This window comes from Drosophila grimshawi, unplaced genomic scaffold (assembly GCF_018153295.1).
Source record: "Drosophila grimshawi isolate 15287-2541.00 unplaced genomic scaffold, ASM1815329v1 contig_311, whole genome shotgun sequence".
Lineage (NCBI taxonomy): Eukaryota > Metazoa > Arthropoda > Insecta > Diptera > Drosophilidae > Drosophila > Drosophila grimshawi.
The window spans coordinates 9,223,823-9,243,953 of record NW_025063098.1 but is presented as its reverse complement, the minus strand read 5'-3'; the positions used below and the strand labels follow the sequence as shown (position 1 = coordinate 9,243,953).

The window sequence follows — 20,131 nt, the reverse complement described above, 5'->3', positions numbered from 1 at the left end:
TCTATTTTTGAACTTTTTTCTTACTCATTTTTGTAGAAAATAATATAAACATTTATTTTATTGTTGATTATATTACATTTTTGGCCAAATTGTGTTTTAGTAGATGTTTATCAATAAATCAGCAAAAAAATAAATACTACACATTTAAATATTTACAATTGTATTTTTAAAGTCTCCTCTTAGTCATTATTTAAGAACAAACTGTAAGCATTTATTTTTCGTTGTTGTTCAAGTATTATTTTGCCTGCTAATATCTTTATATCGATCAACTTAACAATGTCAATGTCTTAATTCCTCGTATTTATATATTATATTTTGGACTCGCCTCTTGCTTATTGTTTGTTTCTTTAATAATTTAAGCACTTGTTTTTATTTCTTGTTCAAGTATTATGCTGCTAAACTGTAGGTGTTGCTTAAGCTAAAACTTACCTTGTGTTTCCTATAAGCTGCGTGCGTTGCAGTTTTGTGTGTTGTCTTTGCTCGAATTTGACAATGTTTGGGTTTAATAACGGTTTTATCTATGCAAGCATGTTTTGACCAGTGGATACGTGAACAACAAATTGCCAGTGGCTATGGAATTTGGAAGCGAAACCAGTTAAAAGTTTAGTTAATATTCGTTGGATTGACTTTAATTATAAGCGTGAGTGTGTGTCGTTGAATTAAGGATATTCGTAAATATTGCTGGTGTTGTTGACTGCTGCCGCCGTTGTTATTTATTATATATTTGTTATCAATTATACAAATTGTTGCTAAGGCATCGATGAAAGCTTTTCAAATTCACCGTTTACTTGCAGCTCACTCTTTGCTCTCGGCGCTTTTGCTTATCACACTTTTGTAACCGCTATATCTATATATATATGTGTGTGTGTGAATATATATATATATTTATATTTCAAATTGTGTGTGTGTGTGCGTGCTTCTGTTTATTGTCAGGCTAGCCAAATTGGCAGCCGAATGCGCGAGTCCTTTTCGAACACTATTCGAATCACTAGCTTGCAATTCAATTCGGCAACTGAACGAAACTCGTCGAGTAGAAGAGCGTTGACGCAGGCGACGCGACACAAGATACTAGGCAGAAGAGCGGGTTGGCGTGGCGGAGGCGAGGCGAGGCGAGACGACCGAAGAAAATAAACCGAGAGAGAGGCAAAACCGCAGTCAGCGACTAGCAAAGCACGACTAACTGGCTGCCGCAACGGCTGACTAACTAAGCCCGGTCACGATGGCGTTCGAGCCGCTGTCGTCGACGTCGAAGTCGCCGTCGCCGTCAACTGCTGGCTGCAGTCGCGCTCGCAAAATTGAGCGAACAGAGCTAAGCTTGCGGCGCTGCTCATGCGACGTTGCCGTCGACGTTGCCGTTGATTACGAATTAATAAACTCTGATAATTTCAAAGCAATGTGCTGTGATATGTATATATGTGTGTGTGTGTGTGTGTGTGCGTGGTTTGACTTTTGTGATAATGTTTGAAATTTATTTAGATCATTAAAACAAGATCCATTGAAATGTCGCGCCCAAAAGCCAACAACAACACACACATACACACAAACACAGACGCAAATAACAACAGGTGAATTTGCTGGCAGAGACGCCCGCTGCGCTGTCGCAAGTTTAAGCGCTGCTTTGGCTTTGGCTTCGATGTTGCAAGGGCCCCCAACAGCCAAAATAACAACAACAACAACAACAGCAGCAGCAACAACAACAAAATTCGCTTCGCGTTTCCACTGACTGAGGCGTTAAGATCGACTTCGACTTCGACTTCGATTTCGATTTCGGCAACTCAAAACGGCGCGACGCGACTCAACACGACGCTGGCGTTGGCGCTGACGCTGACGCTGAAACGGAACGCAATGCGATGCATAATAAAAGCAAAGCTGCGCACTTGTCGATCAATTAATTATTACGGCATTTCACACATACACGAAACGAACACACACACACACACGCACGCATTGCTCTTCGGGTTTTTTTTTATTGGTCTCGACTTTTTGTTTTCCTTTCGCCCAACACACAAAAAAGCAGAAAAAAAAAAATTTCACGTTTTTGGGACTTTTGCATTACAATCGATTTCATGGTCAAAACAGCGATGTGTGTCGCAAAAAAAAAACAACAACAACAACAATAACAACAACAATGAAAGCGGCAACATAAACTGGTTAACTTGACGAAATGGAAATTAAGACGCGCAGCGCCCTTTGTCGCAATCATCTAATTTGCTGCCGCTTATCTATTATGCATACGGTACATATATAAATAAATATATATATATAGGTATAGGTATGGGTATATTTATATTTAGTCTGTCCGTATGTGTGTGTGAATAATTTATTGGGTCACCATCGCAGAATGCAATTTTGTAATAATGAGCAAACACACAAACATATATATTCAAATATATATCGACTATTTTTTTTTTCCTCCCAAGCCCCCGCGAATATATTTGAATATAAACATACATATACACATACATATTTGTATATATATGCTATATAGAAATGGGCTTAGTGCCGGCATGCATTTCAATTAACTTATGGCTGGGCGTTGGTGGAAGTGGGTGGGCTTTGGTGGGTGGTGCGGACGGGTGTGCATCATATATTTCCGCTAGAAAGATGAAATTAAACGCTGCAATCGCAACCAGCGGCAAGATGAATTTGATTGTGACTTGTTGAAGGGGATACAACAGCAACAACAACAACAACAACAATAACAACGATGACTTTGGTCTTCGTTTGGGATGTAGATTCGGATTCCGATTCAGATTCGGATCATTGGTCGTCGTCGTCGTTGCGCACCTGATGTGCTCTTACAGCGCCCGCTCTTTAAGAGCACTCGCACACACACACACACACAGACAATCACACACACACACATGCAGAGAGTTTGCTCTTTGGGTGCCTGCTTTTCTTTTTCTTTTTTTTTTGTTTTTCTTTCTTTCTTTCTTTTTTTTTTAAGGCAAGTGATTGTCTTGGAATTATGTCATATCTTCCAATGCCAAACACACGCACACACACACATACATATAGAAATATGCCCAGCAAACGTGCACTGTCTGCGGTCGTTGCTGCTGCCGCTGTTGTAGTTGTCGCTGTTGTTGTGTTAATGTTGGTGTTATCGTTGTTGATTAATTAGCTGCCCAAAACGCTGGACAAACTGATTATTTTCAGGTGACAATGGGTAGATAACTGGTTGATAACTGGCCACAAATCCGCTGTCGACAGAGTCCCATCATTGAGAAATGCCCCGCGGATGTGTTGTAAACAGCGTTTGGGCTCAATTAACGTTGCACGAGTGAGCTGACTCTGAGATGGGGGAAATGGGGTGTGTGGAGGTCGGAAGGTGATCAGAGGCGAGCTAATTGAGTGCATGATGCCCATGAGGCAGTCAATCAGTCAGTCACTCACTCAGTCAGTCTGTCAGTCAGTCAGTCAGTCAAGTGGGGGCGTCTGGTTTGGTTACGTAGATGTTGAGATGCATTTAGTTACATATTCGTGCAACAGCAGCAGTGCAACAAAAGAAGCTCTGCGGCATTAATTTGTTGTATTGTATTTATGTGTTTATCGAGAGCAGTTACAAAACGTAGCACAGAGATTAGACGAGTATTTTTTTTATACATTTTGTTGTAGGCGGAAACTGACACTTGAACACTTTAACTTTAACTAACTGACTACGGTCTGTGTGTGTGTGTGTGTGTGTGAATATTACGTGTATCTGTGAGATACACGCGACTTGTGAATTGCATTACGCGGCACGAGGATTAGAACGGAACGAGAACGCCACGCTTAGCCGTATCACAGGTTAATAAAACAGTACGTTAGTTTTTTTAAAGCTTTTTTTGTTTCTTTTTTTTGTCACGTGCAATTGAAGAATTTTCATAATTTTGTTATTTACTTGTTGTCGAATGTGTTGCAGCAGTTGTGGACAGGCAGCCTAGGAATTATTTTATGTGTGTGTGAGAGAATGTGAATTGAATGCGAATTTGTGTAAAATGTATTTTTTTATTTTTTTTTTTATTTTTTAAATTTTGGTCTGGCCTGACCCAAAAGCGAACCAGACGAGACACAACCCAAAGCAAAATGCAAACTGAGGCGCACGAATTGGGCGAAGAGCGAGCGAACCCCCAAAGAAATAACTGAATGTGGTGCGCCACAGAGAGGGAGAGACAGATAGAGAGAGAGAGACAGTATAATAGCGAGAGAGACAGTTTGTGTGTATGCAGATAGAGAGAGAGAGAGAGAGAGAGAGAGTGCAGAATACCGAGTACTGAGTGGCCAGGTGATGTGTATCTGTTTCTTGTAAATGGCAAACTGCAAGAAGAAGACCAAATGCCATTTGACAACCAGATGAACAAGAAGAAGAAGAATGGCGGCACAGACAACATTCGCGTTTAGTACACGTTGCGTCACGCGCCAACACAGAAGCATACACATACACGCACACACACACACACATACACACACACACACACACATATATACAAGAAACACAGGCACACACAGATAAGCGCGCCCTCTCCGTATCTGGCAGATACATTCAGGCAGTCAGGCTGGCAGGCGGCAGGCAGCTCGTCAGGCACATTTTCGGATGTGGATGTGGATGTGGCGCAAAAAGGCCGGCTGCTAACCGGCCACACGTTCGTTCGCTCTCCCTGCCTGTCTGCCTCTCTCATTCTCGTGCGCTTTTGCTCTCTCTGCAGCTGGCTCTCGCTCTCTGGCTGTCGCTCTCTCTCTCTCGCTCTCGCTTTCGCTCACAAACGCCTTTTTGTGCGTGCACTGTTGATAAGGCGCTCTCTTCGCCAGCGTGTATCCATGGGATACGTGCATTTTTGTTGCTTTTCCGAGGGTTGTCGCCTTTTTTTCTTCTTCAGTGTGTGTATTTTTTTCGCCAAAATAAATATGAGTAGCCCACAGTCGACGTAGTATGCGACAACAAAAACAGTAGCGACAAATACAACTACTTCTTGCGTACTTACATACATACATTATATATATATATATATATATTTACATATATATAACACATATATATGTTTGTGTGTGTTTGTGCACACATGTGTAGAATAGTTGGATACATACTCCACTTGGCATTATGTCATCCACGTTGAGAGAGGCCTGGCGCTGTTGATGTTGTTTTTGTGGGTAGTTGGACGTTATTTTTTATTTGGCATTTTCTTCTTTTTTTTTTTCTTACCCTCAACTAGTTAAGCCACCCCTTTTGGTCAAACAGTACATGGCTCAGTTACTACACACACACACACATATACACAAATACACACATACATACATATATACGGATGTTTACTGGTCGTTGTGTTTGTCCTTTTCGACTGGCCGCACCTCGAGCCAAGGTGTGCGGAAATGAACCGGAAATGATTTTACCCCATTTAGTTAGTGAGCTTCGTTTTTTCGCTTTTACCCCCACGCACACACACACACACACACACATATATATATTTATATACATACATATACACACAGCCCTGCGGAACTAACAAAATTGCAAAGTTATTAGCCAAGAAAAGTGCATGAAATGGGCCAACAAAAAGGGCCAATAAATACAATCTAAGCCAAATCGGATTAACAAGTTTAGATACAACGATCAATTTGCTGTAACGCTTGTTAAGACCATATGGCTTCAAGGTTGCTGTTAGAATGTGAAATGAGGAAAAATTGCTACAAATTTATCGGAGCTTTATCTAATGTTAAAGCTAAAAAGAGAATATTCGTCGATATATAGATAATTATAAGCCGTAGAACAATTATCAATGTCATCAACTCATTAATATTAAACAAAACATGTGCATAGAAAGATATTGAAAACGTTTTCGAATGAGCGTGACTGTGAGATACCCTGTATTCAGCTGTTCTATACAAGTTGACTAGCTGATTTTAGATTCTCTGTGTTTCTCACCTATCTTAAGAATATTTTTATATTTGAGTAATAATAATATAATATTTGAGTAAATTTAAAAATTACAAATTTTAAATATATTTTAGTGCAATCGAAACTCGATTTCTATCGTACAGTTATCGATGAAACAAAATAGACTATAGCTATTAGAGTCTGAGCCAGACGAACATGTCTGAATCGACTCAAATTTTTGTTAGGAATATATATACATTATGGGATCGGACATACTTGCTTCGGCATATCACGTACTTTTGGACAACTTCATAACTCCCCTGTTCCCTTATTTAATGGGTAGCAAAATACGGAAAAAAGTGTCATTAGTGGAAGATAAATTAGAAAGTTAATTGATCATTTATTTGGAAATTTGCATAAGTGCTGTTGAAATTATACAATTATAAATATTTATTGCCTCAGACTAAGAACTCATTGTATACACATACTAACAATAATATATATGAGTGTGTGTGTGTTGGCTCATTACTTAAGTTAGTGGCAAACATTATGTTTATATACTTGCGTTAAATTTACACCGTGCACTGTCATAAAGCTGGTAAACAGGTGCAGTCGGCTTAAATACCTCATAACTGCCAAGCTAACTAGCTCATTAGCTTAAAAGACAAATGAAACTTGTCAACTTTGGCATACAAATAAAATTGTTTGACTACTGCAGCTGTCAAATACAACAAACTAAATGAAATACCCAATTGTTAATAACCAACGATTGCACAATCCAAGTGGAAGATGGGGTGCTGTGAGGGGTGTGGGGCAATAATAAATACAGAGACTACGCACTTTAAAATACAGCGAACAACAACAACAACAACAAAATAATTAATAAAATAAAATTAAATTAAAAGCGATGCGCATGCGCAAATGTTTTTTATGATTATTATTGCGAAAGAGATAGAGATAGATATATATATAGAGATAGAGATGGAGAGGGGAGTTGTGGGTTGAGGCAAGGGCTTAGGCTGTGTGCGTGTGTGTGTGCGTGTGTGTGGCTGGCTGGTGGCCAATATTCTTTGGCTTTGGCATGACAATGTCAAAACTAAACGTGTCAAGCGCGCAAGCAATTGTTGTATTTGTTGTTTGCTTTGCATTGCTTTGGTTTGGTTTGGTTTGGTTAGGTTTGGTTTCATGTCATCGTCATGGCACAAGCGCTAACGGTTCACACACACACGCACACTCACACACAGGTAAGCATTTCCATCTCACCTTGGAATGCATGTGCATCTGTATTTGTATTTGTATACGCCAAAGAAATTGGCCGAGTGTTTGCTCGTCGCTTTTGTTGATGTTTAGTGTGTGTGTGTTGTTTTTTTCGACCAGTTTTGTCTCTGTGCCGGCGCATATAAATCGATTAATAAGTTTCGTAAATGAAACGCCATTATCAACGCTTACTGCAGCTGTGACGCTGGCAGCGACGCGAGCAGCGACGCTTGTTGCCTAAACAAGCAAACGGGAATTGCGCTGGCTGCGCAACAACTTCAGCCAAAGCAAACTTCAGCAACTTCAGCTGCAGTCGCAAATTAAAGTTAGACCAAGAAGCACTCTCTCTCTCTCTCTATCTCTTCTCTCTCTGTCTGTCTCGTTATTTAATTAACCGCAGCAGCTTGTATTTTGATGCTTTGCCTTGCACAATTGAGCCCAAGCAAAGTTAAACTATTACTTAGTTGTGGGCAGCATTGTGGGTTGCTTGGTCTAATTAACTAAACTAGCTGCAATTGTAATCATCATCATCATCATCATTACCACCACCATCCTCATCATCATCATCATCATCATCATCATCGTTGTCATCGTCACATGTCCTAATGAGCCATAAGCGATGCTGACAACGTTTTGCGTTGCCTAGGCCAATGTCTTTAGACAATGCATAGAGCTACAGCTTTTGGCCATGTCCAACCATTTAAGCCGCAAGTTGGCTCTGCATTCTGCGCATGCGCCACGGCCAGGCCAACTAATTGAGTCAAGGGCGGGCGCTGTTGGCAGCATGTTGACAATAAAAAAAAATACACAGCCAACACGTAGGCCCATATTATTAATGTTGTTGTCTTTTTTTTATTGTTGTTGTTGTTTGTTTTTGTACAACATGCGCGTTCACCTAAAAGCCCTGCGCCCCGCCCTTCGCCTCACACGCACACATCAAACAAACTGGCTTACAACAATTGACTTGGTTTTCGCCAAAAGCCAATAGCTGAGTATGTAAAAATGTATGTCAAAATCAAACAACAGAAATTTGTATGTAAACCCTAAACGAATTGATTTTTTGATTTTTATTGAATTGAAATGTTTGCCAAATGTTGTAATATGTCCCATTGTTGTTTTTCCTCTTCTCTTTTTATTTTTTTTGTCTCCCGTTGGTGGATTCTCAAGCGTTACTCAAATATGGAAAGGGCGCCATTGTAATGTACCCGTAATACTCGAATTAAGCGAACCACATAAATCCAACAGGTCATAAAGTCGCCGAACTCCCAGCTAGATGCAACAATTGTCATGAATGACTCTGAATACTTTCTGCTTAATGACTGAAGATGATTTTGCTTTGTGTGAAAATAACCAATGTTCAAGTGGAGGATGGAGAATGGAGAACGGGTTTTCATTTGTTAAAGCTTTAAAGAAAAATGTCAACACCCGAAGCTAGCAAAAAATATATTTTAATTATAAAAAGAGGTCACCAAAAAAAACAAACGAAAAAAAATATATTTAAAATATTTTGTTGTAACTCAAAGTTACAAATGATTATGGTTTCGTCGATGATAAAGATTAGGCAATGTTCCAGTGGACAATCGATATTAAGTTTTACCACTAATCACACAATATTGTATTACTTTTACTTAAAAGCAGCAAATATATTTTAGACATTTCACTTCTAATCCTCAGTCACAAATGGAGTTGGTTTTTTTTTCTGATGTAGTCAATATTCTAGTTAAGCATGGGTTTTCATGTCTTAAAATTCAATGACAAAGTAGAATATTGTTCACATGAATAATTTCTTATATATGCTTAATATGAACTCTGACCAAAATTAAGTTTAATATTATGCAAAACTTATGTGCCGACAACCACATTTTAAGTTCATTTAAGTCATTGATTTAAATCACACATTCGACCAGTGAAACGAACAAAAGCAAGGCTTTCATCAAGGTGATCGGCTGATGAAAGTGCAGGAATCTGATTGCATAGTCGGTATAATGACAGCCGACTAAATTGAATTATGTATGCAACACAAATGTAAGAAAGACAAGAAAAAAAAAAACAAAAAAACAAACGAAATCTATTTAAATTAAAGTTGTAGTCGTAGTCAATGCTTGGCTTACTGGCAGTGACAGTGGCATGCGCTTTGTGGCAGGGCCAATTGCAATTGCACAATGTCGCAGACACAAAGGTAAAAGACAGCTTTCGAGTTGAAGGTTCGGTTAGCTAATGTGTGGCAATGATAATGATTAAGCTGGCCCAACAAAGCCAAATACACTAATCCAAACAAAAAAATAATAATATATTTACTTTCAGAAGATAAAAATTGTCGGACATTTTTACAATGTTAACCAGAAAACTAGTGTTTTTCTTGTTGCTAATAGAATACTAATGTTTACTAATAATATAAGTAAAAAAATAAAAACCAGTGAAAGAATTCTTTGTGCACAAAAACAATCTTCAAAGAACCGGAAAACTAAGAAAAGGAAAACGCTATCTTTTGGAGTGACCCTTTTATAAATATATTTTCTGAAGAATAAGATGAGTTAACCTTAGCGGCAAAAGTATAGCATTTTTCTAAAGTTAAGGTCGATTTTTTTCTCAGTGTATAGACATCAATTGGAAACGCTGGGAGAGAAAAACTAACTGGCCCAAGGTGCTAAAAGACCGCTGACAGCTTTCTCATCGCTCATTAAGGGGGCTCAGCCCTGAGAGTTAAATTTAATGTGGTAGCATTAAGTGGCGGCGAAATAACAACTGAAATAATAAAAACAATATTAATAATGGGCGGCCATCAAAGTTGAGCCATCAAATATTTGTCAAACGATCCAAACGAAGCAAGCGTTCTAAGTTTCGAGTAGACGCGTGAAATGTGGTCAAAAAGTGCTGCCTAATGATAATGGGCAACACAATGAGCACATGTACTAACTGGCTAAAATATCTAGTAGACGCACTCAAAAAAATCGGTACATACATATATGTGCATATGTATTAGAGAGACACGCCCAAAAATGGACCAGCTGTTTGCCCAATTGGCGGACATCGATTGCAAACATCTAAAGTCGCGTCCGCATACAGACACTGGAAATAAAATGCGTTCGAGCGTTACGATTTCGCAATTGGCAAGCAAACAAAATCGCATAGCTATATACAAAATTCTCGGCTCTGCGGAACTCGGCTTTGTGAACATAAATCCGTTAACGGGTTTGGCCACCTCACATTTCACAGTGCCTGTCGCCACGCAACTGACACCTTACGCAACCCACAAGGATAGCTTCCTAAAGTGTCTAACATTATTCTTCAGACTTGTGCTTGGGGGTTATAGTGTTTCTCTATCTCTCTTTCTCTCTCACTCTATCTCTCTCTCTCTCACTCGTGTGTGTGAACGTACACACCTATATTGCTATAGTTTGTGTGCGCACAAAGCCTCACCCAAAACACAACAACTCTTTGAAGAGTGTGAATTTTAATTAAATCAATTTTTGCCAGTACCCCAAAAAAATGGGTGGCATAGGGTATATGCATAACTATGCTCAAAAAGTAAACCTAAATCTAATAATTATCATAAATTTTTGAAAATTGCCCTAGCTTTAGCGGCAAGTTTAGGTTAGCTTATTATTCAGAAAGTATTTTTCTCAAATGGAAGGCTGTATCATTCTAAAAACCAGCGATTTTATTTTCTTAATTACAGGGCTCATTTTTCTTAAGTTTAGAAAAAAAAACTTTTCATTATATAATTAATAAGCATTTTAAGCATTTAACTTAAGCAGTTTAATTTGAAGAACCTTGCCTTATTTTAAAATTTAATATACAGTTAAGAAAATAAATTTGATTTATATTTTCAGAATACCACAAAATATTTTTTTTTTAGAAATTGTTTGATTGATTGTTATTATGAAACAAATTTCTGAAAAATAAATAAAATGTCCTTTAACTAGAAAGTCTCGTGTATCTAGCATTATTTTTAAGAACCAGATAATTTTCTAGTTTTCATTTAAATAATTTATTAATATTAAGAAAGAATTTTCAGACAAATATAAAAATGCATTCTAATTTTATGATATTATTTTCGAATGTTTGCAATTTACTTCAAAAATTCTGAATTTCAGTCCAATTAATATAAGCTACTTATTGATCGGCATTAACAGTTGTATTATATTGTTAGTCTCTATTCAGATTAACATTCCTTTTACTTAATTAACAAAAAATTTTGATAATTGTTTTCGCATAATAAAGTTAAATTGTGGATTTTTAATACACTCACATTTTATGTCAAGCCATTTAGTTGTAATAAACATGATCTTAATTTTTAATGACACCATAACCAGGGTATTTCCCAGTCTAGCATTCTACGCTGTTTGTTTATTGTACTCGTGAGAATCAAACTAAAAGTAAATGGTCTTGGCCCACACAGGCAGCAATATATCGATTGTTTACCCGAGCACTTTATAAACAAGATCGATCTAAAACTGCGTGCTTAACTAAAAACACTTCTAACTATCAATGGCATATATATATATATATATATAGATGTACACACTGCAAAAATTCGATCAAAGACACTTGTTTTTTTTTTTCTTGTAAAATTGAAATTGAAAGTCAGATAGTGAGATTTGGAACAATTCCTTAACGACAGCTCAACTGTCTCAAACTGTCGATTACCTGCACAAACTCGATGGCGCAGGTTTCCCCACTATTTCCCCACTTTCTGTGGGATTCAGGTCGGGTGACATTGCTGGCCACTCTAAAAGTTTAAAATCCTTATCCCAAAATCACTCACGAAAGGCACGCGACACATGTGTTGGAGCATTATCCTGTTGCAATAAGGCATTTGGATCTGGTTGATGCTCCGTATAGTTCGCCAAAACTTCAATCAAGAGGTTTTTCTAACCCTCCAAGTGCATATGGCCTGAAATTTTACATTTAAAGGGGGTCCTGTTGTGATGACAGTATGCAGCTTAGATCATAAGTGAAACGCCACCACAGCTTCGAGTAAAGAAACATCTCTCAGACTTCATTAAATCGTGCCAGTAATAAGTTAATCCATTTACAATACAACATTTTGCCACTTAATGTGGCAATTGGTGTACCTTCGTTAAAGCCGTTTTTGACTTAATTTTGAAAGTTTGTTGAACACGATGTTGCGATTCTTGTAACCTTAAACCAATTTTAGAATTTTAGATGCCGTAGACTGGTCCTGTGTGACAATTGGTTGACTGTTGGTTTTTTAGCTTTATTCGTTGCAGTTTATTTTTAATAATCTTAGCACGTTATCAATTTGTGATGGCGATCGACTTAATTTAATTGATATTTGCCAGTTCCATAAACACGAGTGCCTTCAGTCGAAATTCGCAGAATGTATGTATTTTAAATATGTGCATAAGGTAGTAGACCTTAAACTTAAATACAGCAATATTAATAATATTTGAACAGAACGCTTAAAGTAATGGTTCGTTGCACAACTTTGTGCACTTTGTATGCAAATAATTGCAATTTAAGTTAACGTCAATTCATGGCGTTAATTGACTCGTGTGTTAATTAAATGCCAAAATCAATGCCTAATCAAAGGCTAAGTTTGCACACCTTGTCACAGTATATAATTAGTATGATGATTGTCTACATCAAAGTGACAAAATTACAGGGCAGCTTTATAATTTTATACAAATTAACTTTGAAATTTACAGCCAAGGAATGCAAATAACTGAAAAATACATTCGTAACCAATATTTAAATGTAAGATTTACAGTTTAACTTGAAAACGTGTCGCTAATTGTTTTTTTGTTTTTTTTTGTATTTATAATTAGGTAAAATACCCAAATACCCAAATATATATTAGTACATTGTAATATTAAACGAATACAAAGTACATGAAAAGAATCTTAAATATACACTCTAAGAAAAAGTCCAGAAATTGAGAAAATCGCCATGCTTCTGTTGTCAAGTGTAGTTCACCTTATTATATATATTTATATATATATATATATATATATATATATATATATATATATATATATATATATATATGTATATGTATGTGTATATTTTTAATCAAAAGATAAAACTGCGTACATGAATAAAATCTGATATATACGTTGCATAGCAGACGAAGCCATTCTAATTGTGTTGACAAGATGAGCCAAGTCAAGAGTTGACAGTCTACACAAAAACTAACATCAAAAAGGGAAGGGTAAAGTGAAGGTTTTTGCTCAATGTTTTGGGCTAATTAAGACCATTAAACTGTTGAAGCCTTCTGACTTGGACGCAGCATCCACACGGCATCCACATCCATATCCATCTCAAGGCAATTTCTAATAAGTAACTAATCTCGGTGCAAAGTCAGTGACACACACACAAGTACAAGCCACAAGTCGAGAGACAAAGGCTGGGCCAAGTTAACAAGTGAACAGCAGCTGAGCAAAAATGTGTTGTGGGAATTTGCATTGTTGTTGGTTTTTGACAACTCAATCAACGTCAGCGTTTGGTATTCAACCGAATGTTCAATGTCGTGTTTGTGTTCTTTGAAGAGAAGTTTCCTTTTGTTTTTATTCAGCTTGTTGCTGCTGCTTCTTTTTTTCGCTTTGGCGGTTGACATTATATCAAGTTGAATGTGGGCGCAAATGAGCAAAGTGTTCATTAAAACCAGGCAACCGAAAAGTATCTTTTTGTTTTTATTTTTATTTTTTATTTTTTTTTAGCAATAAATGAATTTACGCTGAACTCTTCGTACATTTTTGTGTACAATTGCTTTGTTCATGTTCATGAATCTTCTTCTTTTCTCAATGTTGGTTAATTTGATTTGTGAATTGTCAAGGCTTGTAAGAGACACAATAGGTCGACCTTTGTGTATATATCTTTTTTTGCGGAAGACATAATGTAATACAATATAATCTAAATAAAAAGGGAAGTATATGTGATAAATGAGTTGTCAGAGTTGTTACATGAGTTATTTCGATTTATTGTTAATTGTTAATTGTCGATAATTGAAAATGAACTCATCTCCGTTAATTCATTGACTGCAAATTATTTGCTTAGTTAACATTGAAATGCATTTGCAAATCTAAAAGTCAAGTTGATTTTAACACCTGCTTTTTATTTGCGTTAGACAAATGACAAGTAAGCTGATTTGCTACATTTATAAATGATTATCAATAAAATAAATAACAGCATAATAAAATAATAATCGGGAAATACAATGAAATTCATTGAAAAAACTGAAACATTTCTTAAATATTAAATATTCCATAAATTGAAAGTAGAACAATTATCTGGAACCAGTCGCATTCAATAAACAATCCTATTAAGCAACTGCAAAAATACTCGATTGACAACATTTTTGAATTCATTGAACTTTCATCTTATATATTAGTCGGATAAATAAACCCATTTTTTATTAAAGAGATCAGTTTGTCAACAACATTTGAAGATGATTGAAATGTCTACAATATGTTTTATGTTTTACAAAATGTACACTATTCAAAAATGCTAAGCAAATGGAATTACATCAAACAAGTTTGGCCTAAACATATTTTTATACAATTGTATGATCGACAATGTGGCTAAAGAGCGTTAATCATGTCAGAGGTTAGCCAATTTGTTGGTCCGGTTGGAATGTGAGCTGTTTAACTGACTGAAGTTAGCCTTAAGTTGAGCTCTACTCAATTATCTCTGTATGTAGGTGTGTATATTCATGTTTAACCACACACACACACACACACACACAACCTAATTTATTGCGCATTTTGAAATCAATTTCGTTGCATTTTCATTGCTGTTGTTGGTATACATTAATGATGTTGTTGTTGTTGTTGTTGCCATTGCTAATTAGTGTTTTTGCGCGTCGTTTTTTATTTTTTTTTGTATTTGTATGTGCGGTGCTAATTAGCCCAATCAATGGTTAATATCAACACATAAGACATAACATTGCTTTAGTCTTGTAAAAGGAATGCCTCAAAGCACACATGAAGTTCACTTCAGCAATCAGCTGATCTATAATAAGAAGCAAGTAAGAATTCTGTAGTCGACTGAGTTCTTTCAAATTTTAAATTTCAAATTTTAAGTATACAGCAAATTATAGTCTGAGAAATAGTTTTGTTTATACCGAGCAGACCAAGCATATGGTCAGACAGACGGGCATTGCTAGGTCGACTTGGCTGCTGACACTGATCGGGAATACATACACTTTTGGGGGTGGCAGATGCTTCCTTTTGCCTGTAATATAAGTTTGCATAAAACCATTTTACCCACTTTGAATGGATACAGGGTATAAAAGCTCCCACTACTAGCTGATTGTGCAGTCAAGGCGGCGTTTCGATTATTACGCGTTGACAAACAATGCAATTATGCTGAAACTACTGGTGATATCTGTCAGCTGATCTCGCCTGATGCTTGATTATGCTAGCCACGTAGGCGTAGACGTAGATAAAACGCTGTTAATTGTTTTCATTAGTCATAAGACAAAACACAAACGACAACACCGCAAAAACAGGAACACTCAACTGCAAACATCTGTATCTATATACATATATATACATATAAATAAATATATATATATATATATATGTATATATATAAATATATTACGGCGATTGCAAGACGTAGTACATCATCATGACAGGGTACGTTGTATTTCACGTATTTCATTTGCGGCCAAAGTTTATTGACTAGCGATGTGGGTAAACAATTCCACAACTGATCATTTAACGACATTCGTTTTCCAGCAAACAGTTTTGTAATTGATTTGCCAGTTTGACAAGCACTGCTGTTGTTATTGTGCTAGCCACGCTGGCTTGCGATTTTAATATTTTTATAAATTCTAGTTCTTTTTCGACTTTGAGCACGATTATTTAGATATTTACGCATAATATTATGGCCTAAGAAATATTAGAAACATACAAATATGTACATTATATATACGGTTGGGAACATACATCAAAAGTTTTGCACGTTCCCATTCACTTTTTGCCGTGCTCTGTCTGCCATGTGTGTGTGTGTGTGTGTGTGTGTGTGTGTGTGTCGTACATTTTGGTCATCTATGAATTGCCCAAAATCGCAGTTGGCTGTCAATGTCAGTGCGTCGCTGTTGGGCTTAAAAATTAGCATGCTTTGCTAGCACTCTCCACCCCAACCGCCGCCCTGCCCAGCGGGAGAGAAAGACCGGATCCTGTTGGCAGAGAAACGTGCGTTTGATATATTTATAGAGAGTGCGTTGAGCCGTCGACAACGCCATGCTAAACATTTTTATGTTTGGGGAATTCTCGCTGTGCTCAGCACATTGACCGTTCAACATTCTACTTCTGTTTCTGCTTCTTCTTCATCTTCTTCTCTTTTTATTGTGGTTGTTGTTGTAATTGGCTCAGAGCTTAGATCTGGCAGTGACGATCTCTTGGCAGGCAGGGTAAGCCTGTGGATTCGCCTGAAATGTGTTCTACGTGCGTGGCATTCGAAGAAGAGCAAAAAGCACGCGGAATAGCGTAAATCATTTTGTTTGCATATGTAAGACGTTTGAAAGCGAAATTCCACGTTATTCCACGTTATTCCACGTTATTTGAATCAATATTGCCAATAACTGGCACTTTTGCAATTACTCAGATGAAATAAACGCAATACACGTTCTCACTCAGACGCGGACTCAGGGTAAACTTTGTGAAATCCAGGAACCGGTCGTGAGTCCCGGTAGTGAATAAATACCTTAACTAGCTTTAACAAGTTTCATTAATTCTGTGCTGTGTGGTTCAATTAGCAATGCGGAAGCAACTTCGAAAAAGAATGTGCATCAGATCAATATAGTTGAAAGGGGAATCATCAGCAGCAACATGCGTGCGGCTTCCTCCATGTTAATAAACGCTTGAAAGTTGTTCCAAAAGTTGTTTAAAATGGGCAGTAACAGGGCCACTGGCCGCAGAACCACATCAGCAACAACAAAGATACATAGTGACATCGGGCATCGGGCAGACAGGTAAATCTGACAAGGCAATCAGTTGACCATCAGTGGCAAGAGTCAAGTCCAAGGTTGAGCATGGAGTGCCCTGGCTAATTTAATGGGGATTTTCTGCAATTTGCGAAGTGTTTTTGTTTTTTTGCGTTTTGTGTATCACAAAAAAGGGAATCAGTTAACACAAACCTGTTAATTATTACATGGGCTATTAAAATCGCTTTATATGGTATAATTTGCTTTCAAGCTTTAACAGTGCGTAGATCAATATGTGTATAACGGAAAACAGTTCCGCTATCTGCTATTCTCATTGATCTTTTGCTTTTGAGCTTTGGAAAGAACATGCAGAAGAGAACTTTCATTAAAGCTCCTTGAAATTTCGGAGCTGATTGTAAACAATTAGTCAGCTGTCGGCAGATGCATAAGAGACAAGCAATAAATAGATATATAAAAAGAAATAGAAAAGATTACTGTGTATATGCAAAATTAAGCACGCAAAATATGCATATATGTTTAGTTTTTTGCTGCATTCTCTTAATATTACAAAGTGCAATTGCTAATGGGATGTACTTTGAGGCTGTAAAAAAAACTGGTTATTACAAGAAATATGTTAATTTAATAATTCATTAACTTAAACGTCTAAAGCCGTAATTAAAATGTATATATATATGTATATGTATATTGTTTTCAAGTTTGTATGTATGCGCTTTTTTTGTTGTTTTGTTTTATTTGGTATTTCGCTGTGGTGCAGTGTTGCCAGCTTGTTGGACAAATCAACAATAACAGTTGCAAAAGAAGTAATAGCACAAAACGTATGTGAGGAAACTTACCAACAATTTGGCTTGGCTGTTGTTGTTGCTGGTGCTGCTGGTGCTGGTGCTGGTGCTAGTGGTAATGCTGCATGCTCCTTCTTACACTCTATTGAAACTGGAATTGAAAACCGCAAAAGCCACAACACAAATAACGCACGGCCAAGACAGATATAGCAGCTAACTATATGCTCATATGTATGCCTGAATGTGTACAATCAAACAAACATACATACTTACATACGATTATTTCACAAGAACTTTGTAAAAAATTAAAAATTTCGCAATTGGCTAATAAGCAGCGGAATTTAAGACCGTGCCGAGTGCAGACGCGTTAAAGCTTAACTTCTGAATGAAACTGAGCTGAAATTGAGTTGAGCGGCTGTTAAACGCGCATTGCGACGACGCGACTTCGAAATAAACTGCGGCTGCGGCTGTGGCTGCGGCTGTGGCTGTGGCTGCGGCTGTGGCTGCGACTGCGATTGTTGCTGTGGCTGCGACGCCAACGCCAGCGTTGGCACAGCCAGCGAAACTTTAAGCTGGACGGGCGAGCAGGCGCAGAACTTAAGCGACGACGAACTTAACAACAACAAAAACAAAAAGCTTCTGGCAGTGGAAACTTACGATACAACAACAGCAACAACAAAGTGCAAGCACAAAATGCAGCTGAAAACTTTCCATGAAGCGGCGACTAGTCAGTTGCCCGTTGCCCGTTGCCCGTTGCCTGTTGCCCCCTTAAGTGCATGTTGTTGCCGAAAGCAAACACACTAATTGGTGTGGCTCTGGCTCAGTGAGGAGCGTGCTCCTGTTCGCCAACCAGAGTGAAGTTCAAGTGAACTTTTTGTTTTTTGTTTTTTGATTTTTGCCTAGTATGTACATATTTAAGTTAGCTCAATTGAATTGCGTGCGTGTGGCAAACGAACTTGCAACGAAGTTTGCCGCAGCCAGACACAGATTATCTAATTGAATTGGAGTGATGCTCGAGTAGAGTGTACAATGCTTCCAGCATTAGCTGCAATGCTGCAGTACATCATATAACTCACACCCTCCCCAATCCACCTGACTGCATAATCATAATTGTGTTGTGTTAACTGGGCAAATAAAGGCGGACGGCTGCGGTTTGCGCTTGCACTTCGTCAAGGTCAAGTGGATGTCAAATATTTGGCATGCATGCGGCCGTCTGTCGCCATCAATTACGATTCTGTTTGCTAATAATTAGTATGTGAAGTAATCGCTAATTTTTATGTTAAGCCAACAAATTATTATTATGAACTTTTACTTAAATGCAACTACTCCTTTACTGTGCCCAGCCAAGCGGCAAACAACCTTCGTCACTTTTAAACTACTCAGCTTCGGTAGCCGATCGGCACTTGGACTGCATTTCGGTGCAATGTGCAAAGTTTTCATACTACTATATATACATATATGTATATATATATATACATATGCATACGTATTTGGGATTACCCCGATTGATCAGTAGGGATATTTGCTGCAGCTGTGAAAATGTCAGCGTTGCACAAATAAATCAATCTGTGAGCATCTATCACTTTATTGACTTGGTATTGGCTTGTTAGCCGCATTGTTTGTATTTGTCTAATGAGGTGAAGTCAACTGCGGTGACCGAAGGCAAGGTCCAGGGTATCCCGAAATGCACTGTTCAAATACATTGTATGCCCCCAGCAAATGGTATGGGGCTAATTATATTCAAACTTGTGTAATTACATTTTAGTTAATTTACATTTTAGACTTGGAACTTTAGCTGCTTGACATATGGGGTTCAACTGGATATTATTTGAAAAACAAATTTCTAAATTACAAAGTTTCAACTTTTGTAAATTCTTCATAAGTCGATAATTTTTTATATCTATACTGCTACGAGTGCATTTATGAAATTGGCTGAAACGGTTGTAAAATCATTTTCTATAATTATATGATTATAAAATATTTGTTTTGTCAGTTCAGTCACAGTCGTTGGAAGTTTTACAGCTTTACAACACAATATTTTGTTTACCCATTAACGATAGTGCCTAAAAATATGCAATGAAAATTATACAAGTAAACAATGGTCAATTAAAATATTGTCATTTAATATTGACAAAACATACACAAAAAAGATCTTTACTTTTGTTGGAATAACTTTATTTTATTGTATTTGTCCTAGCGGGAAAGTCGAATTCAGAATTGAGGAAAAACCTCTAATTGGCACGACTTGCTGTAATGTACTCAGACTGGTAGCCCGTGGTGCTTGTCTAGCCATGGTGGAGAGTGCCAAGAAGAGGACCAGTGCCA

The 20,131-nt window shown here is 37.4% G+C and overlaps 1 protein-coding gene across 6 annotated transcripts in view; it reads right to left on the bottom strand.

Annotated features, from left to right (window-relative positions):
* LOC6563267 (elongation of very long chain fatty acids protein AAEL008004) overlaps nucleotides 1-18,163 on the bottom strand; it is a 32,740-nt gene extending 14,577 nt beyond the window's left edge. The window contains exons 1-2 of one of the 6 annotated variants that reach the window (XM_032737527.2): nucleotides 18,080-18,163; nucleotides 17,861-17,957 (exon numbers count right to left, since the gene is read on the bottom strand). The gene's annotated coding sequence lies outside the window, so the exon portion shown is untranslated. Of the gene's footprint in view, nucleotides 1-429; nucleotides 688-3,883; nucleotides 3,991-17,860; nucleotides 18,028-18,079 lie in introns of those variants that run through there. The other 5 variants (XM_043215211.1, XM_032737524.2, XM_032737528.2 and 2 more) reach the window with 5 other exon arrangements.
* Nucleotides 18,164-20,131: the final 1,968 nt, after the last annotated feature.